At 49.7% G+C, this 23,152-nt stretch overlaps 1 protein-coding gene across 3 annotated transcripts in view; it reads left to right on the top strand.

Moving 5' to 3' along the window:
- Window positions 1–23,152, top strand: part of LOC115617883 (acid-sensing ion channel 2) — a 477,643-nt gene that overhangs the window by 373,151 nt on the left and 81,340 nt on the right. The window contains exon 1 of one of the 3 annotated variants that reach the window (XR_003994692.1): window positions 6,244–7,461. The exons of the other annotated variants lie outside the window; for them this stretch is intronic. The gene's annotated coding sequence lies outside the window, so the exon portion shown is untranslated. Of the gene's footprint in view, window positions 1–6,243; window positions 7,462–23,152 lie in introns of those variants that run through there. 3 annotated transcript variants of the gene reach the window in all.

Here is a 23,152-nt window from a genome sequence, read left to right as displayed (position 1 = left end):
ACCCCTCCTGCATCCCCGTGTGCCCTGGTACCGGTCGGCATAGTAACAACATGCACAGGGAATACTGCCTGGGTGCAAACCACAGGCACTTCCCTGGGTGTGACAGCTCAGCCCATTCTCTCTTCCCTGTACAGCACCAGGGGCACTTAGATGCTGTAAGGGGTTCAATAAATCCTGTTTCTCATTCCCCCTCTTGGGAAAATGTGCTGAAAGTTCACAGGGAGGGACCCAAATTTTCCCTGCTGGCAGCAGAATCCAGCCCAAATCGTTCCAAGTTTCCCAGTGCTGGGGAAGAGTTTTTGCTTTTTTTTTTCTTTTTTTTCAAATTAATGTCATTTTAAAATTATATAACTGCAAAAAAGCATCTGAAAAACTTCGGGCTGGTGCTTCTATTTTATCAAACCTTTTCTCCATTAGTCTTCCCACACAACTGCTGTCACCCATTAGCCTGCCAAAGAAACGTTAGATGGATCCTTTCTGTTTGGCAGCTCAGCAGGTAGCACTTACCTGCCCCACCAGCCCGCCCTGCTCCTGTCCTGCCCAGCATCCCCGTGGATATGCTTTACCAATGCTAAGGACAGAGGGAATATTAGTGGGGACAGGCCTTTAGCACCGACCCAGTGACCTCTGGTCTCGGCCAAATCACATAATGAAGGTAAAAGCCCCCAAACTCTCCTTCTGCAGCAGCTGTTGGTGTCAGGAGAGTTTGCAGCGACCTGGGATTTGCACGGATGGGAATTGCCTAAAAGAACCCACACTGAAATACCTGGCAATATTCCCACTGAATTTGAGAGGAACTGGAGCAACTTTGGGGCTGTCAAATTTTTTCCTTTGAAACGGCTTTTGATGAGAATTCAGGGGGTTTTTTTGACAGAGAGGGGGAGTCTTTTCCTTGTGCAGAAAGAGGTTGCTCCCTTGGGAAATATCCCTGAACCCCCCCCAATACTTGTCTCTCTGGGAGTTTCCACATGCCTTTGCTCTGCAGGGTGAACACACCAGAAGCAGAGTTAGGTGAAAGCTGGATCCGCTGGGGACTTGGCATCTCCATGCTTCCAGCCATATCCCCCAGGTACAGCAGGATGGTTTATTAGAATTGCATTTATTGATTTCTTCCAATGTGACCTCTGCGCTCAGCCAGACACGCGGGGTGTGAGCAAGCATGAGGTGCGCATTGTATGTGAGACACACACGCTCCCGAACACCGGGTCCCATCCTCAAGACATCTATCTCCAGGAGACCCCGTGCTGTGGACCTCAATGCCTGCTCTCCGTGCAGAGCAAATTGCTCATAAACAAAGAATAAACGCCCTACACTAGAATTTTTGCAGCAGCAAATTGTTGTGCAATCCTTTGTGCCACAATTCATTCCCAGGAGCAAACAGATTTGGGGATGGGGAGGTTTCAGGGGCAGCTTTTGGGTCAGATCCTGTCTGTGGGACCATTCCAAGGCTGCTTAATCCTTAAAACTCCAGTCAAAGCCTCTGTGGGGAGACCCCAAACTGGTCCAGTGAGTGAAATATTTGCTTTCCAGCAGATGATCCTCAGGCAGCAAATAAAGCAGCCTCCAAACATGGCTCCGGTGCTGTGGGATGAAAGTCTGATGTTGTTCCATGCAAGAGGCGACCATCCCCTTTCATCCCAGCCGAGCTGTGCTCATATTTCAGTATCTGAAGCACGATTTTTCCTGCTTCCCTCTCTGCTGCTATAAAGCACAGGGCTGTGGCAGCCTCTTTGCCTTTGCTTGTATTTGAAATAATAGCAAAAGGCTTGAGAGGAGAAAGGACTATCTCCCAACTGGCTCCCTGAAGAGTCTTCAAGTACCTAGGAAAGACAAAGAATAAATATTAACTTAAGAAATTGCTCCCTTTACTTGATTTAGAAGCAAAACTCCCTGGGAGAGATATAATTTTCAGTCCCCTTCAGCATGTAAACACAGAGCAGCTTTCCTCTGTATTTGCTAAGTCCAGTAAATTTAATCTGAGAGAAAAGTGTTCAGCAGAGGCAGGAAGGGTGGAATTAAGGCATAAGGGGCATCTTCTCTCCAGACAAAGATGACATGAAATATTCAGCAGGACTCCTAGGATGACTGCAGGGGCTGGTGGGCTGGTGCCATGTCCAGCCACAGGGAAGGACCAGGCTCCCAATTTCCAGCTGCTATTGCTCTTTGAGGTTTGAGGTCAGGTGAGGTCCAGAAGAACCTCCAGATCCACTTTCACATTCCAGGCATTTGACCACATAGCATCCAGAATTATCCCCCACGCCATGGGAGCTGGGATCTCCCACCCATGCTTCCCACTATCGCATCCCACTGCCACAAATGAAGGTGTAGGTGATGTCTGATCCCCATCCGGATCAGCCTGGGACCAGAACACTGAATTACTCAAATTTGAATAGTAAAGAGAGCTTTGAGGGGTTTTTTCCTTTCCCTAGATTCATTCTTACTTAAGCCAGGACATCTCCTGTGGCAGCGTGCATTAAAAGCTTCGGAGTGTTATTGAACACTAAGCAAAGCAGTGGCAGCATTGCCCCTGCTCCTGCACTGCACAGCCCATCAGAGATAAAGATGTGAGCTAAACCAGCAGGAGCTCACCCAGCAAAATGCCAGGAGACCCAAGCAAACTTCAGCCCTTCAGAGAGAGCATCGAAAAAAAAAGAGGAAAAATAAATGACAACACAAAACCTGGTTGCAGCATCGCTCTGCAAAGAGCTGCCCCAAGGCTCTGAAGCTCAGAGACACTCTCATTCCAAAAACAAGATAACATCCTATTTTCTTCTTTGTCCTCCTGAAGAAGGAATAACTCCAGCTTCTGGCCATGTCTCATGCATCCCCCCACAGCTCCCCACCCCACTTCCCTGCAGTCTTGCTGGGCTCCTCTTTAAAGGTGTTTGTGGTGGGTGAACCCCAGATGGCAACTAAGCACCGCACAGCCACTTTTTCACCCACAACCACCATGGGATGGGGAGGAGAATTGGAGAGAAGGTAAAAGCCCTTGGTTAAGATACAAGAAATCTGAAGATGGACTTTGGACAAGGGCCTGTAGGGACAGGAAAAGGGGAATGGCTTTAACCTGCCAGAGGGGAGATTGAGATGAGCTCTGAGGCAGAAGCTCTTCCCTGTGAGGGTGCTGAGGCGCTGGCACAGACTTTTCCCAGAGAAGCTGTGGCTGCCCCATCCCTGGCAGTGTTCAAGGCCAGGTTGGACACAGGGGCTTGGAGCAACCTGCTCTAGTGGAAGGTGTCCCTGCCCGTGGCAGGGGGTTGGAACTGGGTCTCTTCCAACCCAAACCAGGCTGTGACTCTGTGATTCTGTGATCAGCTCTGCCCCACCAGGGCAGCTCGTTGTGTACTGGTGCCGAAGCCATATCCCAGCAAAGCAGCACGTTTGCAGGCTGCCCCCCAGCCAGCAGTGCCCAGATGTGCCCAGCCTTTGCTTTCTTCATTGGCATCTCCAGTGGCTCCAGGGAATGCTTCTGTGCAGGGAAAGGGGGTCCCTTTCCTAACCAACAGTGGCTTGAGCCTCCTGCCTGGGGACTAGGGGCCTTTTAGTGTCTCAGCCCTGCCCTCCTCAGCTCGAGCTCCTGAGAGCTACAGTCAAGGCCTCCATTTTTTCAGGGGCTTTCACAACATAAAACCCAACACTGTCAGGTGGAGATCAGAGTCCTGCACCCTTTGATCCCATCCTTGTGATCTCACCTCCTGCTTTTAGCAACTAAAACTGCTCTAAACCAGGTGATATCCCAGTGTTTGTGAAGCTTATCCATGTCCTGTAACTACCAACCGGTAACTCCTCGTGGCATCGAACCAAGGATAAACCTCCTGCCCACTCGCTCACCAGGAATTGCTCTGCAGAACTGAGCAATGGGGTAAATCCCATAAATCCCCTAGGATGTCCCAATTCCCATTCACAGGGGTGAAGGGAAGCTGCAGCACCATGAGCCAAGCCCTAAAACCTCAGAAACTCTTTTGCCAAAATCACAGTTATTGAGCTTTTAAGTCAGGGTCTCGCTCTCCCCAGGGGCTTGAACTGGGGCTTGTGGGGTTTTCAGCTTGCCAGTCCCACCGTGAGTCCGGAGGGAAAACTGTTGGGGTTTGAGCTTTCCCTCCTTTTGCTCCCTTACGGGATGAACTAAATAATAATAAAAAGGATGCAGCTGGAACAAAGTGTTATGATTTACTTTGGGGGCAGGGCTTAAAGCTTTTATTTAATCCTTTTTGTCTTAACCTGAGTCAGTGTTTGAAGTGAAATGAAGTTTCAAAGGAAGGTGACGCTTTTAGTTTAGAAAAACTTCAGAATGTTTGTCTTTTCCATACCTGCCAGGGGCACACAGGTTACATCCTGGAGGAGGAGAGAAGGGCAGGATTCACCCGAAATTATTCCCTGAATTTCTCCCATAGAGTTTTCATTCCATCCCAATTCTTTCTCCAACAGAAGCAGCAAACTCACCCAGCCCAAGGGATAGTTCTAAAAGAGACTTGTTGGTTAACCAGCAATATTTATTGATTCCAGGTCTATTATTCCATCCATGCACTAAACCGAATAAGCTTTTAAGCTGCTCTGGCTGCAAAAAGAATTAACTATTGCTCTGATGAGGTGAGTGCTCGGGAATGGGAACTGAACACATGGAACGGGAGCTGCTTTCCCAAATAATTCAAAAAATGGGGATGGTTTCCAAGGAGCGGGTGGCCTGGCAGGGTGAAGCATCACACCAGCCGTGCAGGGGTTGAGTTTTATGGTCAGGTTTTCTCTGGTTTATTCAGAACATTTTCATGGGAAGCTTTTGTATTTCAGCACAGAGTGAAGTCAGTCTTGGCCATCCTACACCTATTGACCATCAGTCAAATCAGGGAGATGTGAGCAGATAATTCAGAGTGGGTGCACTCAAGAGGAAAAAGCAGCTTTCCACACAAACCTGCTATTCTTTCCTTTACGATCCCTTTTTGCTGAGCTACTTGCACCTGAAAAACAACCTCAAGATGATAAAAACCCTTTAGAGAAGGGGAAAAGGTTGAAAACAAGCAAGTGGACAGAGTCTAGGTGCTGCCAGAGAACCTGCCTTTGCTCCAGGGTAGCAATGAGGTTTGTGGGAGGGAATATTTGAGGATGTTTATAGTCAGGCACCTTTTATTTCCTTGGGTTTGTGTCAATATATCACGGGTGTAACAAACTCAGACCGCCTTGTGGCGAAGCAGTTTGGATGTTTATTATCCTGTGAGTGAGCCAAGGGGAAAAACTCCCACTGATTTCAACAAGCGCCAGGAAAAAAGCCGAGCTCTGCTTCGAAACCAGACTGGGAGGTGCAATGGGAGCTGTTAGACACAGCGTTAGGATGAGTGTGGGGACTTCTGCCCTTTTCCCGGTCGGTTTAAGAAAGGTCACAGCCATCTTCCTGGGTTTGAAAAGGATTTAACCCCACATTGGGGTTTGCAGCTTTGCCACAGCAAAAAAGAAACTCTCCGAAAGAGAGGCTGGAGACAACCAGGCTGTAATGACTCCATCTATTGGGTAAAAATATATAACGGATCAAAATGCACATGGAAAATGAATTTAGAGGGGAAAAAACCCCAACATCAGAGGGGATTCAAAGCAGTTATCGCCACTTACAGCTTAATTGGACACAGTTATAGGGATGCTTCTTGATACTATTCGAAATCAAAATGAAGGTAACAGCAAGCTGCTTTTCAGAGATCAGAGCTAAGCGAACTCGCTGCGATGCCAACGTGTAGCACAAGTTACTGGTGTCTTCTCGAGGTATTGGGTGAAAGGGGCTTTCTTTTTGAGTGTCCGGTGCAAAATGAGCCCTCGGTCCCCCAAAGGGCTTTTCTGTGACACAAGCAAATGGATAGCAAGGGTCGGGACGGGGGTGATGCTTCCATGAGTCTGCTTCTCCCCACTTCCATCAGAAGCAGAGGACCATAGAGCATCTTTGCTATGGAAAGGAAAAAGCATCATTTCCCCCCTCCCGAAATAATAACCCGCTTTCCCTCCGAGAACAACCGCTACGAGCAGCCTGTTCAAACCTACGTACACACACACCCCGGGTGTCTGCGGGCTTCGTTTGTGGCTGCGCGATCGTGTTTTCCCCCGGGGATGCTGAAAAGCAGAAAAACTCCAGCGGGAGGAGGGAGGGAGGGAGGGACGGAGGCGGGACCCCCAAACCAGGCCGGGGCCAGCGCCAGCGGCGGGTCCGGGAGCAGCGAGCGGACCCCCCCTAGTCCTGCCGGGGGATAAGGGAGGGCTGCTCCAGTGAAGCAGCGGAGCGATCGGGGCCGAACCTCCCCCTTCCCTCCGCCTCCCGAGCGGGGCTGGCGCCGAGTGGCGGAGCTCGCCGCTGCAGCCGGGACTGGCACCTCGGGCGAGCTTCGCTCCGTTCTTCCTCCTCCTCCTCCTCCTCGTCGTCGCCGCGCAGGGCTCTCCCCGGGGGGAGGCGGCGGGCAGCGGCAGCCCGGCCGGGGCAGCATGAGGACCGGCGGGGGCCGGAGGGGGTAGGCGGCCGGCCGGGGGGGGAGTCCCGCCACGCTCACCCCGCGGGGAGGCGGTCGGTGCCGGGGAGCACCGGCGGTCCCGGGAGCGGTCCCGGGAGCCCGGTCCCGGGGTCGCGGTGGGGCGGTCGGGAAGGTGGGGGGGGTGTCGCAGCATGTGAGCGGCGCGGCCCGGCGGGAGGTTCGTCCGGCGGCAGGGCGGCCCCGCTGCCCCCCGTAGGGTGCGGGGAGGCGGCGGCAGCGGGGCCCGGCATGCCGCGCTGCCGGAACTGCTGCCCGGCGGAGAGCTCGGTGCCGGTGCGGCGGGCTGCCCGCGGCCGCTCCCCCCGCCGCTCGGGGCCGCTGCCGGCCGCGGCGCGGGGCTCGGCGGGGCTCGGCATGGCGCGGCGCTGCTCGCACTGATCCCGGGGCGGCGGCGGCGGCGGCGGCGGCGGGGAGCGCCCATGGCGCGGGGGTGCCGGGCCCGCCGCTGCGCACCCGGCTGCACGGGCTGCGGCACATGTGCTCGCGGCGGGCGGCGCTGCCGCGGCGGGCGCTGTGGGTGCTGGCGTTCTGCACCGCGCTGGGCTTGCTGCTGTCCTGGTCCTCCAACCGCCTGCTGCACTGGCTCTCCTTCCCCTCGCACACCCAAGTGCGTACCGAGTGGAGCCGGCAGCTGCCTTTCCCCGCCGTCACCCTTTGCAACAACAACCCGCTCCGCTTCCCCCGGCTTTCCAAAGGGGATCTTTACTACGCGGGTCACTGGCTGGGGTTGCTGCTGCCCAACCGCACCGCCCGCCCGCTGCTCACCGAGCTGCTGCGAGGCGACGAGGCGCGGCTCCGCTGGTTCGCCAAACTGGCCGATTTTCGCCTCTTTTTGCCGCCCCGGCACTACGAAGGCATCAGCGCCGAGTTCATGGACCGCCTGGGCCACCAGCTGGAGGACATGCTGCTCTCCTGCAAGTACCGCGGCGAGCTCTGCGGGCCCCACAACTTCTCCGCGGTGAGTGCGCCCTGTTTCCCCCCGGTTCCCACCGTCGCCGGTGCGCGGGTTTCCCGCAGCACCCCCGGGCTGGGCTCCCGCACGCCCCGGTCGTCGTTGCATCCCCAAGTGATCCCTGCCCGTGAAGCTGGATCCTGAACGCTTAGTTCTCCTCTGGGCTGCAGCTGATGCTTTCAGCTTTCAGGGTAACTCTGGCCATTGGCAGAGGGGGGGTTTAAAGGCTAGGTGCCCTTTTAATTTTGAATTAAAAAGATAATCGTGCAGCTATTGCAGCTGCTCCTGTCACACTTTCCCTGTTGCTTCCCTGCTGCACTCTTATCTACATAGGAAGCAAAGTTTCCTCGGGTGGGCTCTGGCTGCAGGTGCGAGTTTGGTGCCCAATCGCAGTGCATTCCCGGTGGGATAGCAGAGCTGCACCCCGCGCAGCTGTGTGGGATTGTGCAGCGTGATTTGGTTTGCAAATGATGAGCTCTGCTAATTAGAGCCAGTGCCTTCACGTCCTAGAAGGCCCCTGGTCCCCTTTGTGTGAGCTCAGATGCTCCAGGCAGGAGTTTGCCCTGAACTCAGGGCCCTGCTTTCCAAACCACCAAGAGCATCTCTGCTTGAAAACGTTCCCATGGGACTGTTTGCAAGCTACAGCCGGTAAGAGGAGATATGGAATGGCAATAGCTCTAAATGAGAGCCGACACCAGGCTCTCTTGAATGATGCTTTCATACTCCATTGATAGCAGCAGGAAGTTTATTGTGCTGGAATATTCTGCTCTTTTAATCTCTGCAGATATCCAGGAGGGAGAGGTGTACACTGTGATTAAACACTCCTGCTGCTGGGAGTGGTGCTGGCGTCTGTAGGGAGAGATAACTAGTTTGAGCTGTTGCTGCTCGGCATGCAGGAGAGGCGTTGAATTCCCAGTTCTGTGAGTGCTGCCTGAGATGCATGCCTAAAATCAGAAGAAATTGTCTCTTTGGGCTTGTCACATCAGCCTAGCTGACTGCTAAATTGCTAAAGGGCAGGAGAGGGAAAATCCCTGCGGAGTGAAGTGAGCTGCCCAGGACTGTGGAGTTACTGTATGCTGCTGCAGAGGTGAGCAGAACTGGCCAAATAACATAAATAAAATAGCATGTTGAGATGGACCCTTTCTAGCAGGACAAGTCTGCAAACCCGTACAGTCGCATAAGGAAACTTGGGAATAACAGACAGCAAGAACTGGCCTCCCTCTTCCAGTTCCCCAGCTCACCGGTGTGACGAGGTTTGCCAGTCCTCAGCAGGGCCTGACTGCAGGATGTAATGAACTCTTGTTCATGTTGCAGTGAGCGAGACAACACGATCCATGATGTCCCAAGAAACATCAAGCCTGGTGCGTGGTTTTGTCTTGGCATGGGCAAAGGATGCTGTGGGGAGTGATGCGGGAGTTGAGGGCAGGCTCTTTGATGTAACTGGTTACTCAATGCTCTGCAGCAGCTGTTTTATACCACCAAGGTGGGCTGATGGCTGTGGTTTTCTCCAATCACCCTACGCAGATGCGAAGAGCTGCCTCTTGAGGATGGCAGGGGAGGAGATGGATGAGTGTCAGCCCCAAGAGTCTTGCTGGGAGCTCTGGCACACCAGGACCTGGCCTGGGGCACAGGGGAGCACTCCCCATCTCCCATCAGACGCATGCTGTCACCTGAAATCACTCAGCTGAGGAAATAGGGAAAATACAATTGTATTCTTTCCCATTTTCCCATCCCAAAGAGTGTGTGGGGTGGACACTGAGGTGGAGATGGGAGCCCTGGGTGCCATGGGGAGCAACTAAGCTGCCTTCCCTGCGCCAAGTTGCTGCATGGAGCTGGGTGAGGGGGGTTAGTGCCAACTCCTCTGTCACAGCTCATTCTTCCTTCTCTCAGTTTTAAAGGAAAAGAGAGTGACCTCTACATTGTCCTTGAGTAAAGAGTGAGGAGCTTTTCCACCTGTGAGTCTCTGGTAAAGGGAGATACTGGGCACAACTCCTCTGGGCTCTGGTGTGTGTCCAGAGAGCTCGCTGTGGGACCTCACCCCCGGGGCACATAGGCTGGGATCAAGATGCCAAACCCAGGCTTGGCGGATGCTGTGAAGGCTGAGAGTTGGGCAGCCCAAGTCGTTCCTTTGAGGCTGGGTTAGCTGAACCTTCTGCTTTTCCTCCTGAGTTGGGAGGGAATAACACCAATGAGGGGCAAGAGAATCGCGTGGTTTGAGCTGGGCACAGATACGAAGCAAAGCGGGTGAGAAAGATCAAATGCAAACTGATTAAATGATAGCGTAAAGAGTGTTTTGCAGTTTTTATACCTACTCGGATGCTCAAAAAGCATTTTCTGTCTCAAAAGATGAGAGTGAGGTAATGCTTGCCGGGTTATAGCTTTCACTGGGAAAAAGAAAAACAAACAAAAAGGACCAAACCAGACATGTTTTTGAGCAAACAAGCCCTTCCTTAGATCTGAAGCAGAAGAAAACACTCTGGATGAGAGAGAGCTGGTGTCCTTTTATATTTTCCAACTTGTTAATGCATCTCATACAAGAGATTGTCTCTCCTTTCAACCTCGCTTTGTTTATGCCATTAGGGTATGGTGGGAATTGCACAAAAGGCTACGTGAGAGTAGGCACAGCAAAGGCAATCTGTGTAGGTACCGTTGCTTTTTGATTCCCCAATATACGTGAATACAGGGGGGTTGCACTGATTTGTGGAACTCGGTGCTGCAGGACTAACAGGATTTGCTTGGGCTTGGTCTATTTTATTCACAAGTGCTCAAGTTTGAGTTATGCTCTGGCTTGGGCAACGATTGTTGGCTGTGGACAGTGTTCTCCAGCTGGATGGGGGTGGTTGTACCCCCCACTCAGTGTATGTGGCTTTACTTATTTAGATAGGCTGGACCTAAAATCTTGGCCCTTTCCCTATGTGGTGGTTCTGTGCATGTTAAACTGTCCACTTGACTCAAAGGGCAGCAACTGTTCAGTACTTGGTGTCCTTCAGAAACCTCTTCCAATTTCTGGTCTAAAGCTGTCAGAATTGGGCAATTTAATGCTCCGAGATGGTATTTGCTTTCCCTTGCAGGAACAGCCCCATCTATCTGTAACTGAGTATCAGGATTAAGTGGAGGATTGCTTTGCCTTGCATCGTTTGAGTTTCGGTGTTGATTTATTCCACTGAGCTCCCTTTGTTTCCAAGATATTTGATGTTAGTCTTGGTTGTCCTGTCCTGTGCTTATTGATTTCTTTTCTTTTTTTTTTATTTGCTTTTTCTTCTTTCTGAGCAAGTTATTAAAACATCCCCCGGTTGGGATTTATGGGCTAATCACCTCCTCCTGATTTCAGAACTTCCCAGATGAAACTTGTCACCTGTGGTTCCGCCTGGGACACTGTAGTTCATGACCTGCCCAATGGACAGGGGTGAGATGGGCTTTGCAGGGAGGGACAGGACCTATTGTGGTCCCACCTCGGTGAAACAAGCCCTGGTGCAGGCTCTGGTTTATGGGGCTGCCTCAGTGCTCTGCAGTCAATACCCGTTAGTGCGTTTATTTGCTCACCATTTAAGTTTTTAAACGTTTTCATTTATTTTTTATTGTTTATATTTATATTTTTATACACATAATTTATTACATATATTGATATTTTATTTATTTTACTTATTCCCAGATCGAGGTCTTTACGGGATAGCAGTTGGACAGAGACCCAGGTGCTGCTTTTTGCTGCAGGAAAAGGTGTTTTTAAAAGAACCCCTGAATGCTGGGGCTGGGTGGGTTTGTTTTGCTGTGTCCCCATCAGATAATCAGCTGTCCCCAGTGTGAACCTGACACTCATCAAACTAAATGAATGAGACATTCCAGCACTGGATTGTGCTGGGGTTCGTGGTATCTGCAGACGGGAGGCTCTGTGCCATGAGCTTGGATGGGCTGAGGCTGGGAGTAGCTGCAAGCAGCAGATTTAGCATCACCATCACTAATGGCACAGTAATTCCACTGCGTGTGTGTGTATTTGTTTGTTTGGGGATTTTGCTCACTCGATAACAAACCAACTGTTTTACCAAATTCCTTTTTATACCCCTATTCTGTTATATTTTTACTTTAATTAATCTTTTTTTTTTTTTTAGTGCCAGTTCCAAACATAACTTAAATCTGGCTTGCTGTTACTATTGCTGTTGGAAGGGAAGTGGGTTGCTTTTAATTCTGCTGATGTGGGGCTGGAGCTTTAAGTATGCTCCTGACTTGTACAACTGCCATTGAAGGGAACTGCGAGTGAAGCCAGTTGGATTCGGTCTGGCTCATTCAAGTACCAGTGCCAAGTCGGTGCTCTTCTCACCAGACTGCAGCAGCGCGAAGTAATGCTGCTCATTTTATGTTACCTCGTGTCAAAGAATCCAAGGAGAAATTGGGACCAAACTGTACTAAATGCTGCCCAAAATGATGCTCACTGTGAAAGATGGGTTGGTCCAACAAGGGGTTTGGGGTGATTTCATGTATGTTTGGGTCAATTGGCCCCTGTACTGCAGTTAGGTACTCTTGTTTTCCTGCAGAGTTGGTAGCTGAGGTGATTCTGACTGTGTGGAATAAAAGTTGAGATGAGCTGTCTTAGAGCTTTGGTACCTGATTGCTGGATCCTGGCTGGGCGTGAGATGGGCATCAGGCTGATGAAGACGACCGTGGAGCATCCCTTTGCTGGTGCTGCACTAGCCCTTCCAAAGCAGGTTTGCTCTGGCGAGTTTAAGAGATCCCAACTAAATCCACAGAGCCAGAAAAGCTGGGCAGCTGGGCACGATCTGGGATTATGGGCTTCTTCTCACCTTATTTAGTTTAGAGCCTAATGCTTGTGGGGAACCAGCTCCTTCAGCAGCAGCTCTGCAAGGCTTTTTATTGTCACATCTTGATTCAGGAGTCTGAAATGGGATGTGGCTGGAATGTGGGTACCTAAACCCTTTTTACTGTTATTTGTCTTGCTTTTGGGATTGATGGGCCACATCAGTACAAGCAAACAAATTAGGAGGTTGGGGTGGAGCAGACAAATATGGACTGAGAGGTTTCAAGGGTGGATAGAAACCTGCCTAGTTGGTCTTCTATTGGAGACAGGCTGTTGAGAACAGGCTGCAGGAACAATCCTTTCCTGTCTTGTGGGTGATCAGTTTGGTCCAGCAAAGCCGCTCTGACTCTTGTCTCTTCTTTGTTCTTTTAATTTGAAAAATGAATCTGGGTTTGAAGGGCTGGCATCAAACTGATGTGAGGGACGTGCCTCGCTGCTGGGTCAGCACTAACGTCTCGAGCTCCACCAACACACCACACCGGGAGGGCCACGGGGACATCTTTCAAGCTGATGTGGAGATGTGCTGCCCAGGCTCTTCCTTGAGGCTGGGTAGGGTGAGGGTGTTGAGGGAGACCTGCTCTCATTGCTAACTTAGGAAAAAATATGGAAAGTTCTTCATATGTTATGCCTTTACAGCCCCTTGGTCTTTATTTCTGGGTAGTGCTGTGCTGCAAGTGCGTGGTGTGGAGGATATCCTTGAAGACTAAATGTCTTTCTGGTGCGGCAGGCTGCGCTTGGGTCACTTTTCCTCTAGGTTTGGCCAGAAACCGGCCTGCGGCAGGAGGAGACCTTTGCATTAGGGCTCCTTGCTGGGCTGGTGGAGAATAGCTGTGCTATGGATTGTGTGGCTCTAAAGGGAGGTGGGTTGCAGCTTCTTAGCCTGCCGGATTTGGGAAGAACAGAGCTGGCTTCTGCTTGTGCTGATACATGCTCCTGAATCCTTCGCATCCTGTTCTTTGCAACCCACTTGACCTGGGTCCAGATGCAAACAACTGTTTAAACTTTGCACGATTGTAGCTTTTAACAAAATCTGGGCAAGTATTTGGGGTGGAAATGATGGGGACTGTTATTTCAGGCAGGAAAGAAGAAAAATGTGTCCAGTGGGGAAACAGGTCAGCTCAGGTTTTGCTGCTCTCACCATGAAACTTCTGAGCTTCTCCCAGTTTCTTGTCTTTTTTTGTCCCTGGGTTGGAGCACAGGATGAAACCCCATTGCTTGCCCCATCCCTGGCAGTGTTCAAGGCCAGGTTGGACACAGGGGCTTGGAGCAACCTGCTCTAGTGGAAGGTGTCCCTGCCTGTGGCAGGGGTTGGAACTGGGTGAGCTTTAAGGTCCCTTCCAACCCAAATCATTCCATGATGATCTGGGAATATCATGATTCCATGTTATTTTTTTCTACATACTGCTTTTTTCCTTCTTCCTTTATGCCAAAGCCAGCAGGCAGGAAGTGAAATCCCGGTTAGCCGCATGCTAAACGTGTAATCATCAACATAGGTTTGTTTTAGCTATATAATAGATTCCAAATAATTACTTGCCTCCCTACAGCAGAATTAATATAATTATGGCCATAATTACAGTTACCAACCACTCAGGGATGCTGCTGAGGCTTAATTAATATTTGCAAATTGCTTCAGGATCCGCCGACCATCTCCTAATACATTATGAACATGAAGAATAATTCTTCTCAGATTGTTATGTAGGTACCAAAGGAAACTGGTGTCAGGAGGTTAAATAAACACAGCGGAAATCCAGGTCTTCTGCAGGATGGGAGTAAGTTGGAGCTGGGCTCCCTGCTGCCCCCACACACTTGGGAGATGCTGCCAAGAGTTTGTTTAATGGAAATGGCTGTGGGGAGCCTCTTATCCCCCAGAGGCTTCGGGGTTTGCTCTTTCCTCTGGGTGGCATTCAGGGTAATGTCATTTATCCTGAAATCCCCAGGCTGCTGAAGTGTTAGTTGTATGGTGCCATAAGGGCTTTGCAGCTCTCTGGCTCCAGAGGCAGTTGCTTTTCCCAGCGGGATGGCTGAAATTGCAGTTGGGATGAGCTTTTTCTTTTGGGTTTGCTTTTTCTATCCTGGCTGCAGGCTCCTCACCTCCTCAGCTGGGGCGGGGGAGAACTGCTCCAACTGGATAGCAGGATGTCACTGCAAATGCATTATCCCTGGTTAGGGCTAAGCCTGCCTGCAGGGCTGTTGCTTGTCCGTAAGTTCTGCACCTTGCTGTCATCCAGGGATCATGTTTTCCATTCCCTGTCCATGCAGGCAGAGGCCAGCCTGGAGCTGGACCAGTCGCTGTGGCTGCAGGGCAGGGATGGTGCCTTGGATGCCCTTGTTTCCTGCTGCAGGGACAGTGGCCACTGTGTGCACATGGGGCCTGAACCTGGCTGGGGAAATCCTGCCTGTAATGGGTTGCCCGTGCTTTACAAGATACAAGTCAAACTCAAAAGACAACGTGGTGGCACATCAGCAGGCTGAGCCAGGGGTTAGCAGCAAGGCTATTTTACTTCTTCTTGCTTTGCTTTCCTCTGCCCTTTTGCTTGACTGCAATCCCATTTTTTTCTCCCCTGCATTTCTGCTCTGTCTCACCTTCTTTGGCATTTTCACCCTTCCCTAATTTCCTTTCGCTTTTCCGTTCCCCTCTCTCTGCTGCTCTGCCACCCAGCCAAAAGTCACCCGTGAACCTGCTCTGTTGTGGAGTATGGTCTGTGCTGCCCTGTTCTTCTCTGTTTCTGAAAATGGGGAACCCTGTTGCAAATCTCGGTGATAATGCAGCTGATTCATTTTGCTCTCAGGCAGTGCTGGAAATTCTTCCTCTCATTTTTTTAACTCCCTCACCCTGAGCACTGTAATTTCATGCAGTGGGAGCAGGTATTTGTAATCTGTTTTCAATTGTTCCACTCCCCTCCCTCCTAATTTTGTAATTTACTTCTGGAATAAAACAAACTCCAGCAAAACATCTTCTTCAACGCCCTTGAGCTTTACATCTCTCAATAATAAAGTGTGAACATAAATTAAGAACTGAAGCTGTTACTAATCTTATGACCACAGTCTCTCACAGGCTGATTTTCATATGGTATATTAAATCAAGAAGAATGGCCTATTATAATACAATTAGCTGTGAATCACAAGTAGGAGTTACTGTCACCAGTGTGGGGGGAAAGTTGCATAATATGATTGGAAGAGACTGAAACTTTGGTGGTTTGGGTTTTTTTCCTTTCCTTTTTGCCTTTTAAAAACACTTCAACAGCTGGAACCAAGGAAAACCTGTGATAGGGAATTCACTCCGTATTCTGTAGTAAATTTAAGTAATGATTGAAAGTGTCTCCATTGTGGGCATGTAAATCTTTATAGGCTCCCAGCAGATGTTACTGACAAAAAGAAATAATCTCATCTTGTGGCTTTATTAGACATCAGCATGTTCCAGCTCACTCATGTGGAAGGACATCAGTCTGTCTGAGCAGTGGGCAGGAGCAAAGGCATTCACAGCCTGGCCTTAGAGCTGTGTTCCTTTAGCTCCAAACCTGAAGTACTTCCTTGTGAGGGTGCTGAGGTGCTGGCACAGGGTGCCCAGAGAAGCTGTGGCTGCCCCATCCCTGGCAGTGTTCAAGGCCGGGTTGGACACAGGGGCTTGGAGCAACCTGCTCTAGTGGAAGGTGTCCCTGCCTGTGGCAGGGGGTTGGAAGTGGGTGAGCTGTAAGGTCCTTTCCAACCCAAACCAGGCTGGGATTCTATGATTCTATCTCTCTCTGGCTTGAGGGCTTGCTAGGCATCTCCATGTGCAGTGCTGTGAGTCTGCTCAGGGTTGCATTTCCTTTCTGTAGTCTCTTAGAGGACTTGCTGCTTGGAGCTGTGGACCCTAAACTGTGCATCTTGTGGGAGGATGCTTCAGGGTTCATCCAAAATCATATGGAGTTGGTGCCTGAAGTCCTTTGAGCTCTGTCTGACTTAGGCTTGTACCCCTTAAAGCCTTGTCATTCCAGCAAGGAGTTTCTGGTTTTTCTCTGTCCAGGTGGCAATGTCAATAAGAGCTACTTCGTGTAGCTCCTAGGTGTTTTTTCCCTCTTGGTTTTTGGATGGGATGTTTGATAACTTCCTTGCGTGTGTGCTTGTGGGAGAGGAAAACTGCTCTCTTGCCTTGCCGTCTTTAACCAGGCAGTGGGAAGAGACATGGTTATCTCCCACTCTGCCTGAGGGCAAACACAGTGACCAAAATATCCAGGAAAACAGGTCTGGAAATCACTTGCAAAACTATAAGTGAAATTTAAGTTGGCTTGTGTCACCAGCCCGTTCTCAAGGTGCTGGGATCTGCTCCCATTTATGCAGAGATTTAACAGGCTGTGTTAGAGAGGTGGACAGGGAGAAGGTCTAATGGTCCTTTCCCATTGCAGTCTAGAAAGCAATGTGCCTGTCTTGGTCCGCACCTTCTCTTGGGAATTATCCCCCATCACCTTCAAGAGCTTAGGGAGAGGGTTTCGCCTTTCTGCAGGTGGGGAGGTGAGGAGATGCTGAGGATGGTGCTAGGTCCCAAGGCGAGCTGAAGATGTGCTCATACACCTCCCAGCTCCATGGGGAACGGAAACAAGGCCTTGAGGCTGCTTTTCCCCGCACAACCGCATGGGAGAGTGCAGGGACACCCACTACCGTGTCACCAGACTGCCCCCCTAAGGCTTGTGTTGTGGAGCTTCATCTCTCAGACCTTATTCCTTGCTAAATTTAGAAGAAACTACCAAATGCCTCCAAAAGTAGTGGAAAACAGGCAAGTTTTTCTGCTGTACTTCGGATGGAAAGCAGCCTGAATGGTTCCCTAAAACACACCAGTATGTATCATATGGTTCCCCCAGGTGCATATAAGTTTATAATAAATATTTTGCAATAGCAATGGATTCTGTAAGGTCTCTACCCTCTATTTTCTTTCCCCTACCACCTACCTGGCATAATGCATGGAAATGTGTATGCTGCTCAAGGTGGGATGGGGAGCATTGAGGTTGGAATACCTCTTTGTTGCTGGAGCAGCATCTTGCTGCTGTGTACCAGTCAAGATAACCAGCTAATTTGCTGCACTGGGTGATAACGGAGCATCTCGTGGTCTCTAAACTAGTTTATGCTCAGCTGAATGCAGAAATACCTTCCTTCCAGAGCGAATTTTCAATGTAAGGTATCACCCTGCCTTGAGTGAAACAATCCTTAAAATATTTACTGCGTAAGGTGACAAATCCAGACATTGCGTGCACATAATCCCAGCTACCTACATCATCATCAAATCAACACGCTCCATAATATCAAACACATCAATCATTCTGTTTCTAATAGTGTCTGCATCCATACACTCTGTGTCGAAACCTCCTACAGGTCTGGGATGACTTACTGCACCCGGGGCTGCAGCTGGATTCTGCGCGGTGTGCTTTAGTAGCGGTTGATGACAGTGGCTTTCGTGCATCCACCAGCATATTGCAACCGAGCAACCAGCCAAGGCTGCACATAAAACTGGCTGATGGTTTTCTTCTGAAAAGACCATTTGCTTTCTATCTTTATAGACTTCGCCTCCCTTCCCTGCCCCTGTGTTGAACATAGCTCTGATTTCCCTCATCCTTCTCTCTCCGTCCAGATTTATTAGTCTCCAGTTGTTTGGAAGCATTAATCCTCCATCATTCTGGCCCTCTCTGCTCTCAAGCCACCCCTTTCCCTCTCCATGCTGGGGTTGGGGACACAGAAGTCCCCAACCTTTTGATGAGATAATGGCCCCTTGCTGTTCAGGGGTGGGTTTGTGATTGTAAGAGGCTATTTCAGCGTCACGGTTTCTGCTCGATGCTCTCTCATTAAATAATTAAAATGCAGTTTCCAGGCATTAAAAGTATGATCTTCCTGACTCCAAGATCATCTGTTTTCATGACCCCGGAGGGAAGAGGCTTTGCTGTGGCTTTTCTGCCAGGGAAGTGGAGCAAGGGCATAGACAGGACAGATGGGTGCTCCTGCCTTGGCTGGTTTTCCTTCCTCTCACTTGCAAGCTCCCAGCTACTCTCTACTGTTGGCACATACAGGAAGACGGCTCCTTCCTTGGTGCTCTGCATCACTCTGAGTGACTTTCCCTGGTCTTCCCTCTCCTTTCCACCACCTCCCTGCTGTTCTTGTCACATTTGCTATTGTCCTGTTCCCACTCCCACCCCCAGTTTTTGGCTGTTGTCTGTTCTTGAGCATCCACCTGTGCTGCTGCTTGGTGGCCTGAGTCCACCCCCTGTTGCTCTGTTGGCTGAGCAATATTTTCCATGTAATATTGAACACAAACCTTTTGGTGTTTTAAACATCCTTCTTAAATGGTGGGGCCCAGAAGTGCTCACAGTATTGCCTCACCTTGAGCACTGTGTGCTCCCTACAGCTTCCTGAGGAGGAGACATGGGGAGGGAGGTGCTGAGCTCTTCTCCTTGAGATCCAGGGACAAGACCCCCGGGAATGGTTCGAAGCTTCATCAGGGAAGGTTCAGACTGAACATGAGGAAGCTATTTCTAACCAAGGGAAGAGGTTGTGGAGATTACATTGAGAGTGACTCCTGGACTCAGGATCTGTCACCTCTTGGGAAGGATAATCCATAGATGGTGAGGAGATACATCAACACGAATTGCAGGTTTTGTAGCTTTACACAGGCTGGTACCCTGCATGCAAGCAGCTCTGTTGCAGTTCCTGTGTGTCAGCACAGAGAGGGTTACACCTGAAGATGCACCAAAGGGTTTAGCAGGACTGAATCCTGATAGCTGGCTGAAAGTTAATAAAAATACCATTTTGAAGATGGTTAAAGATTTTCCTAGGTATTTGTGTTTTGCTTTCTGGCTCAGGCATTGCTGGAGGTGAAATGTCCAAGCTTTCCTTTGTTATTGTAAGGATTAAGCACTTAGATTAAAAAACACATTCACCCCATGGTGAATTCACATTCATGGGTGTCCTAAGTGCTAGAGCCTTTAAACATCAAGTACTGTGTGTACACACAATCCAGGGGTTTGGCTGGGTGGAATGAAAGCCCAGGGTGATTTTGTGATGTCTGTGCATGTTGTTAACAATGTGGTCACCTAAAAAACGTTACCAGCTTCAGGCCTGGAGATGAGAAATGTGGGAGTTATTAGGAAATATTTTGGGTTTTTTACCATCCCAGTAGGACCTGCCAAGGTGATTTCTTCTATCCTTTGCCTCGCGCAAGGAGAAGCGGTGCGGGTTTGATAAGCTGCGCTGATCTGTTTTAACAACTCTGCTCGTGCTGATGGAAACATCTGGAGAGGTTCGCAGGCGGTCAGCCAAGGCAGGCAGAAAGATGCCAAGTGCTGGGGAAGAGCCTTGAGTTTGTGGTAGGTGGGTGGTGGGATTTGTGCTATCCAAACAGCAAAAATAGCACATGATGCTCTCCTCACTGCATTTTATAGCCTGGCTGAGTCATCCATCTACCTTTTTATTAGCACTATGGGCGCTGCTGTGTTGGGGATCTTCCGTGTTGGCTTGTCATCCTGTCTTGGGTGTTGATTGCTTCTCAGGGAGAATGCTGGTGGGATTTACCTGAGTTCCCACACTGCTGATTGCGCTCCCAGGGTGAGTGGTGGAGAGGAGACTTGGAAAAGGGGGAAGATTTTCTTGTACAGCACCCTGCGCAGTCATAATTTAATGTATATATAACAGAAATGGAAAACAACCCTCTGCTTCAAAGAGAAAATTAAACTTCGTGTGATAAGGGAAAAGAACAGAGAAGGGTCCCTGCAGAAAGTCTTTCATCCTATCCTAGTGTGCTAGGATGAGGGGGGCTGGGGATCCTCTCTAGCCTCTGAAAGGGACCTGGGCTCCTCGTTGTCTGCATCTCTGCAAGAGCAATTACATTTTGCCTGAGATCTCATGAACCCCATCCTTGCCCACTCTCTGCTCTCGACTCTTTTTCCCTTCCCCTTGCCTGTTTCAGCTCATTGCTTTAAAACCACAGATTGACAGAGGTGGTTCCTGCTTCAATCCGTGGAATACGTGGTGTAGGGAGGCGAGTGTTTGTATGGGCTTCTGAAACTGGTGTGGAGCCACCCGTTGTATAGGGTTAGTGGAAATGTTTGGTCCACTGATTATCCTGCTTGGCAAGGGAGAAGGTGAGAAATCAGGGCATCGCTGGCTGCTTAGAGATGTTAGAATAGAATAGTTCAGTTGGAAGGGACCTACAGTCCAGTCCGTGTTCACCTCCTGCAGATAGTGGAGACCTCAACCCCAGGCTGAGTTCCCCAGGGTGATGTGAGATGGATTTGGGAAAAAGAGTATCAAAGGGGAAGAAGGAGTGAAATAAAGCATGAGAGCAGCTTTGAAACATGCAGGTGACTCTGGGCAGCTTGTGCAAGGGGAGAAGAAAGATGCTCGTGAGGGTTTTCATCTGTATGGTCATCATAATGCTCAGAGGTTTTTGTGGCCTACTAACCCAAAATGTTTAAATGCCTCAATTCTAAGAGGAGAGTTCTAAGAAGGTGAAATAAAAGTGCTTAGAACAGCTCTTGTTCATTTTAAATACATTCTTAGCAGCAAGTCTGGCTGCAGTGCTACTATGAGGGATGCTCCACAGTGAGGGGTGCATGGGGATGCTCTCCAGGAGCGTTGCTGGAGCTATCAAGGTAGGTTGAATGAATAAATGGAAAATTTGAATAGATAGACATCCTCACTGTGGCTCTGGAGAAAACAACCTTCTCAAGCAGCACCGAGATGGTGTGATCTCCTTCTGTACAGCCAGGTACATGAGCCTGAGCAACTTCTCGTGGAACATACTGCATTGTGGTTTGGTTCCCCTCCACCTTTCTGAAGTGGTTTTGTTTCTTTGGCCTCCGTTTCCTGCCTGTCTTATTAAAGATGATCTCCAGTGGAGATGAAGGGAAGACCAAACCATTGGTGCCAACCACGTGAGCCCTTCCGCTGTGGTGAGACAGGTTATTAGTGGGACTGCTGGCTTCTTGGTCTTAAAGAGCCCAGTGCTGAGAGGGGCGGCAGCACCGTGGTTGGGTCTTCACCTCCCATTTTCCCATCAGAAGGATCACAGTCTCCTCTCACCTCCCTGCTGGCATTGGATGGACTCACTCCAGGAGTTTTGACTTCTGTCAAGGAAAAGGGAATAAGTGCAAAAGGGTCTGAGATGCCTCAAAAGAGGTGGTTTCCCAGCAACTAAAGAAGAGCAGGAAGAAACCCAGACAAAATACTTGATACCTGGCAACCTGTTTGTTTTAGAAGCTGTTCCTGAGACATCAGTGCTTGTTAGCATTAATCTGACACTTCCTTGGTTTTCATCTTGCTCTCCTCTGGGTGAGGAAAAGCAGTGCTTTTTTTGATGTTAAACATCAAGAAAACAGGCTCCTGTCTGCTGATTTGGGGATCCCAGACGGAGTGGAGGGATGCAGCCCGCCTGCAGCACGCTGATTGCATTATGCACAGAGCTCATGTTTCTAATTCATACTTCCTTATCTTCTAAATGTAAAAAGCACACACAACTAAATAATGGGGGGAAGAAAAGCTGATGCATAATAAAGCTAAAGCTCATTGTGATGAAGACATGCTGCTACTTTGGAAGAAGATCAGCATCAGGCTGGGATATGCTGTGGGTTAGTTCATGCTCTGCCTCTTGAATAAGGTTTTTGGAAGCTCTGGGTGTCCGTGATGGAGGAATTAGTGCACATTTATTGCTTTATAAATGGCTTTATTTAGTGTTGTACCAACACCGGTATGGAAAGCCTTGGAGGGAGATTTCATTCTGTTGCATGGATGGGCAGGGCATTGAGGTGCTGATGGTTGGAGGACTTGGTTCAAAAGCTGAGCAAAACCCAGCGCAAACCATGCAGTGAGCAAAATCCTTATTAAACAAATGCTGTAAAACCTGGGCCCTTGAGGGAAGACTCATAACTTTGCAATACATATTGCTCGTGATGTGATAAAGCGGGTGAACATTTAGCTGCTGGTGAACTTTGATGGATCAGCAAAAGCTTTGGAGTCTCTCTCGTGGTGGAGGAAGGTGGTGGGATTGCAGGTGTCAGCACAAGGGCTTCAGCCCTGGCTTGGGGTGATTGGGTATAGATTTGCTTGTGGTTTTATTTCATTAACTTTGCCCTGATTCTCTGTTATGCCTTGAGGTGGAGGAGCTGGTCTTGGGCTCCACATCACCCCACGTGCATCCCACATGTGAGCATGGGCTCAAAGCCAAATTCCCCTGGGCCCATGTTGTAGCAGGGTGATGAGCTTCAGGAAAGGTGGGTGCAAAACTGCTCCGATGTCCTTACCCTGTACTCAAGGACACGCTTCCTCCGAACATGGATAGATCAAGTTGTGCTTGGATGGATGCTACCTCGTGTCCCTCCTGCTTCTCGGCTATTGTCCATGGCAGAGGGTGTGTGGGGTATGTGTCCAGCATGGCACAGAGCCAAACAAACAGCAATGACTAAGAGACATTGCAAAAAGGAAGGTCTGTTTATCAACCACCAGATCAGACCGTGCGGTTCTTCAGTTCTCTGGTGTAGCTGGGACACCACAGCTCCAAAGCAGCAGCCTTACACTAATCGCCCATGACTCCTTGTTTTTCCAGCAAGGTTACCTCGCCAACATCTGCTTTGCCTCCTCCCATTATTGGTTTTTATCTCCCAGCACCCAGCTGGGCTCTGCTCATGAATCTTCAGTCTCCCTGGAAGCGCGAGGGTTGGAAACCGCCTCTGAATTGACGAAGTTTGGATGAACTTTGAGGAGGGAACACTTATGTCTGAGCGAAAAGGGGGGTTTTTTGCCATTGCTGTAGGTATTTTTGTTGCTGTTTAATTAGATCGGTGCTTTAGGTTTGGGGGCCAGCTGTTCGCTTTGCAGACAGCCAGAAGAACTGCCAGCATCACACTCCCGCTGCTTTCATCGTGTAATGAG

Source organism: Strigops habroptila, chromosome 19 (assembly GCF_004027225.2).
Source record: "Strigops habroptila isolate Jane chromosome 19, bStrHab1.2.pri, whole genome shotgun sequence".
NCBI classification, from domain to species: domain Eukaryota; kingdom Metazoa; phylum Chordata; class Aves; order Psittaciformes; family Psittacidae; genus Strigops; species Strigops habroptila.
Note: the sequence above shows the minus strand (reverse complement) of the source record. Positions and strands in the feature narration are given on the sequence as shown.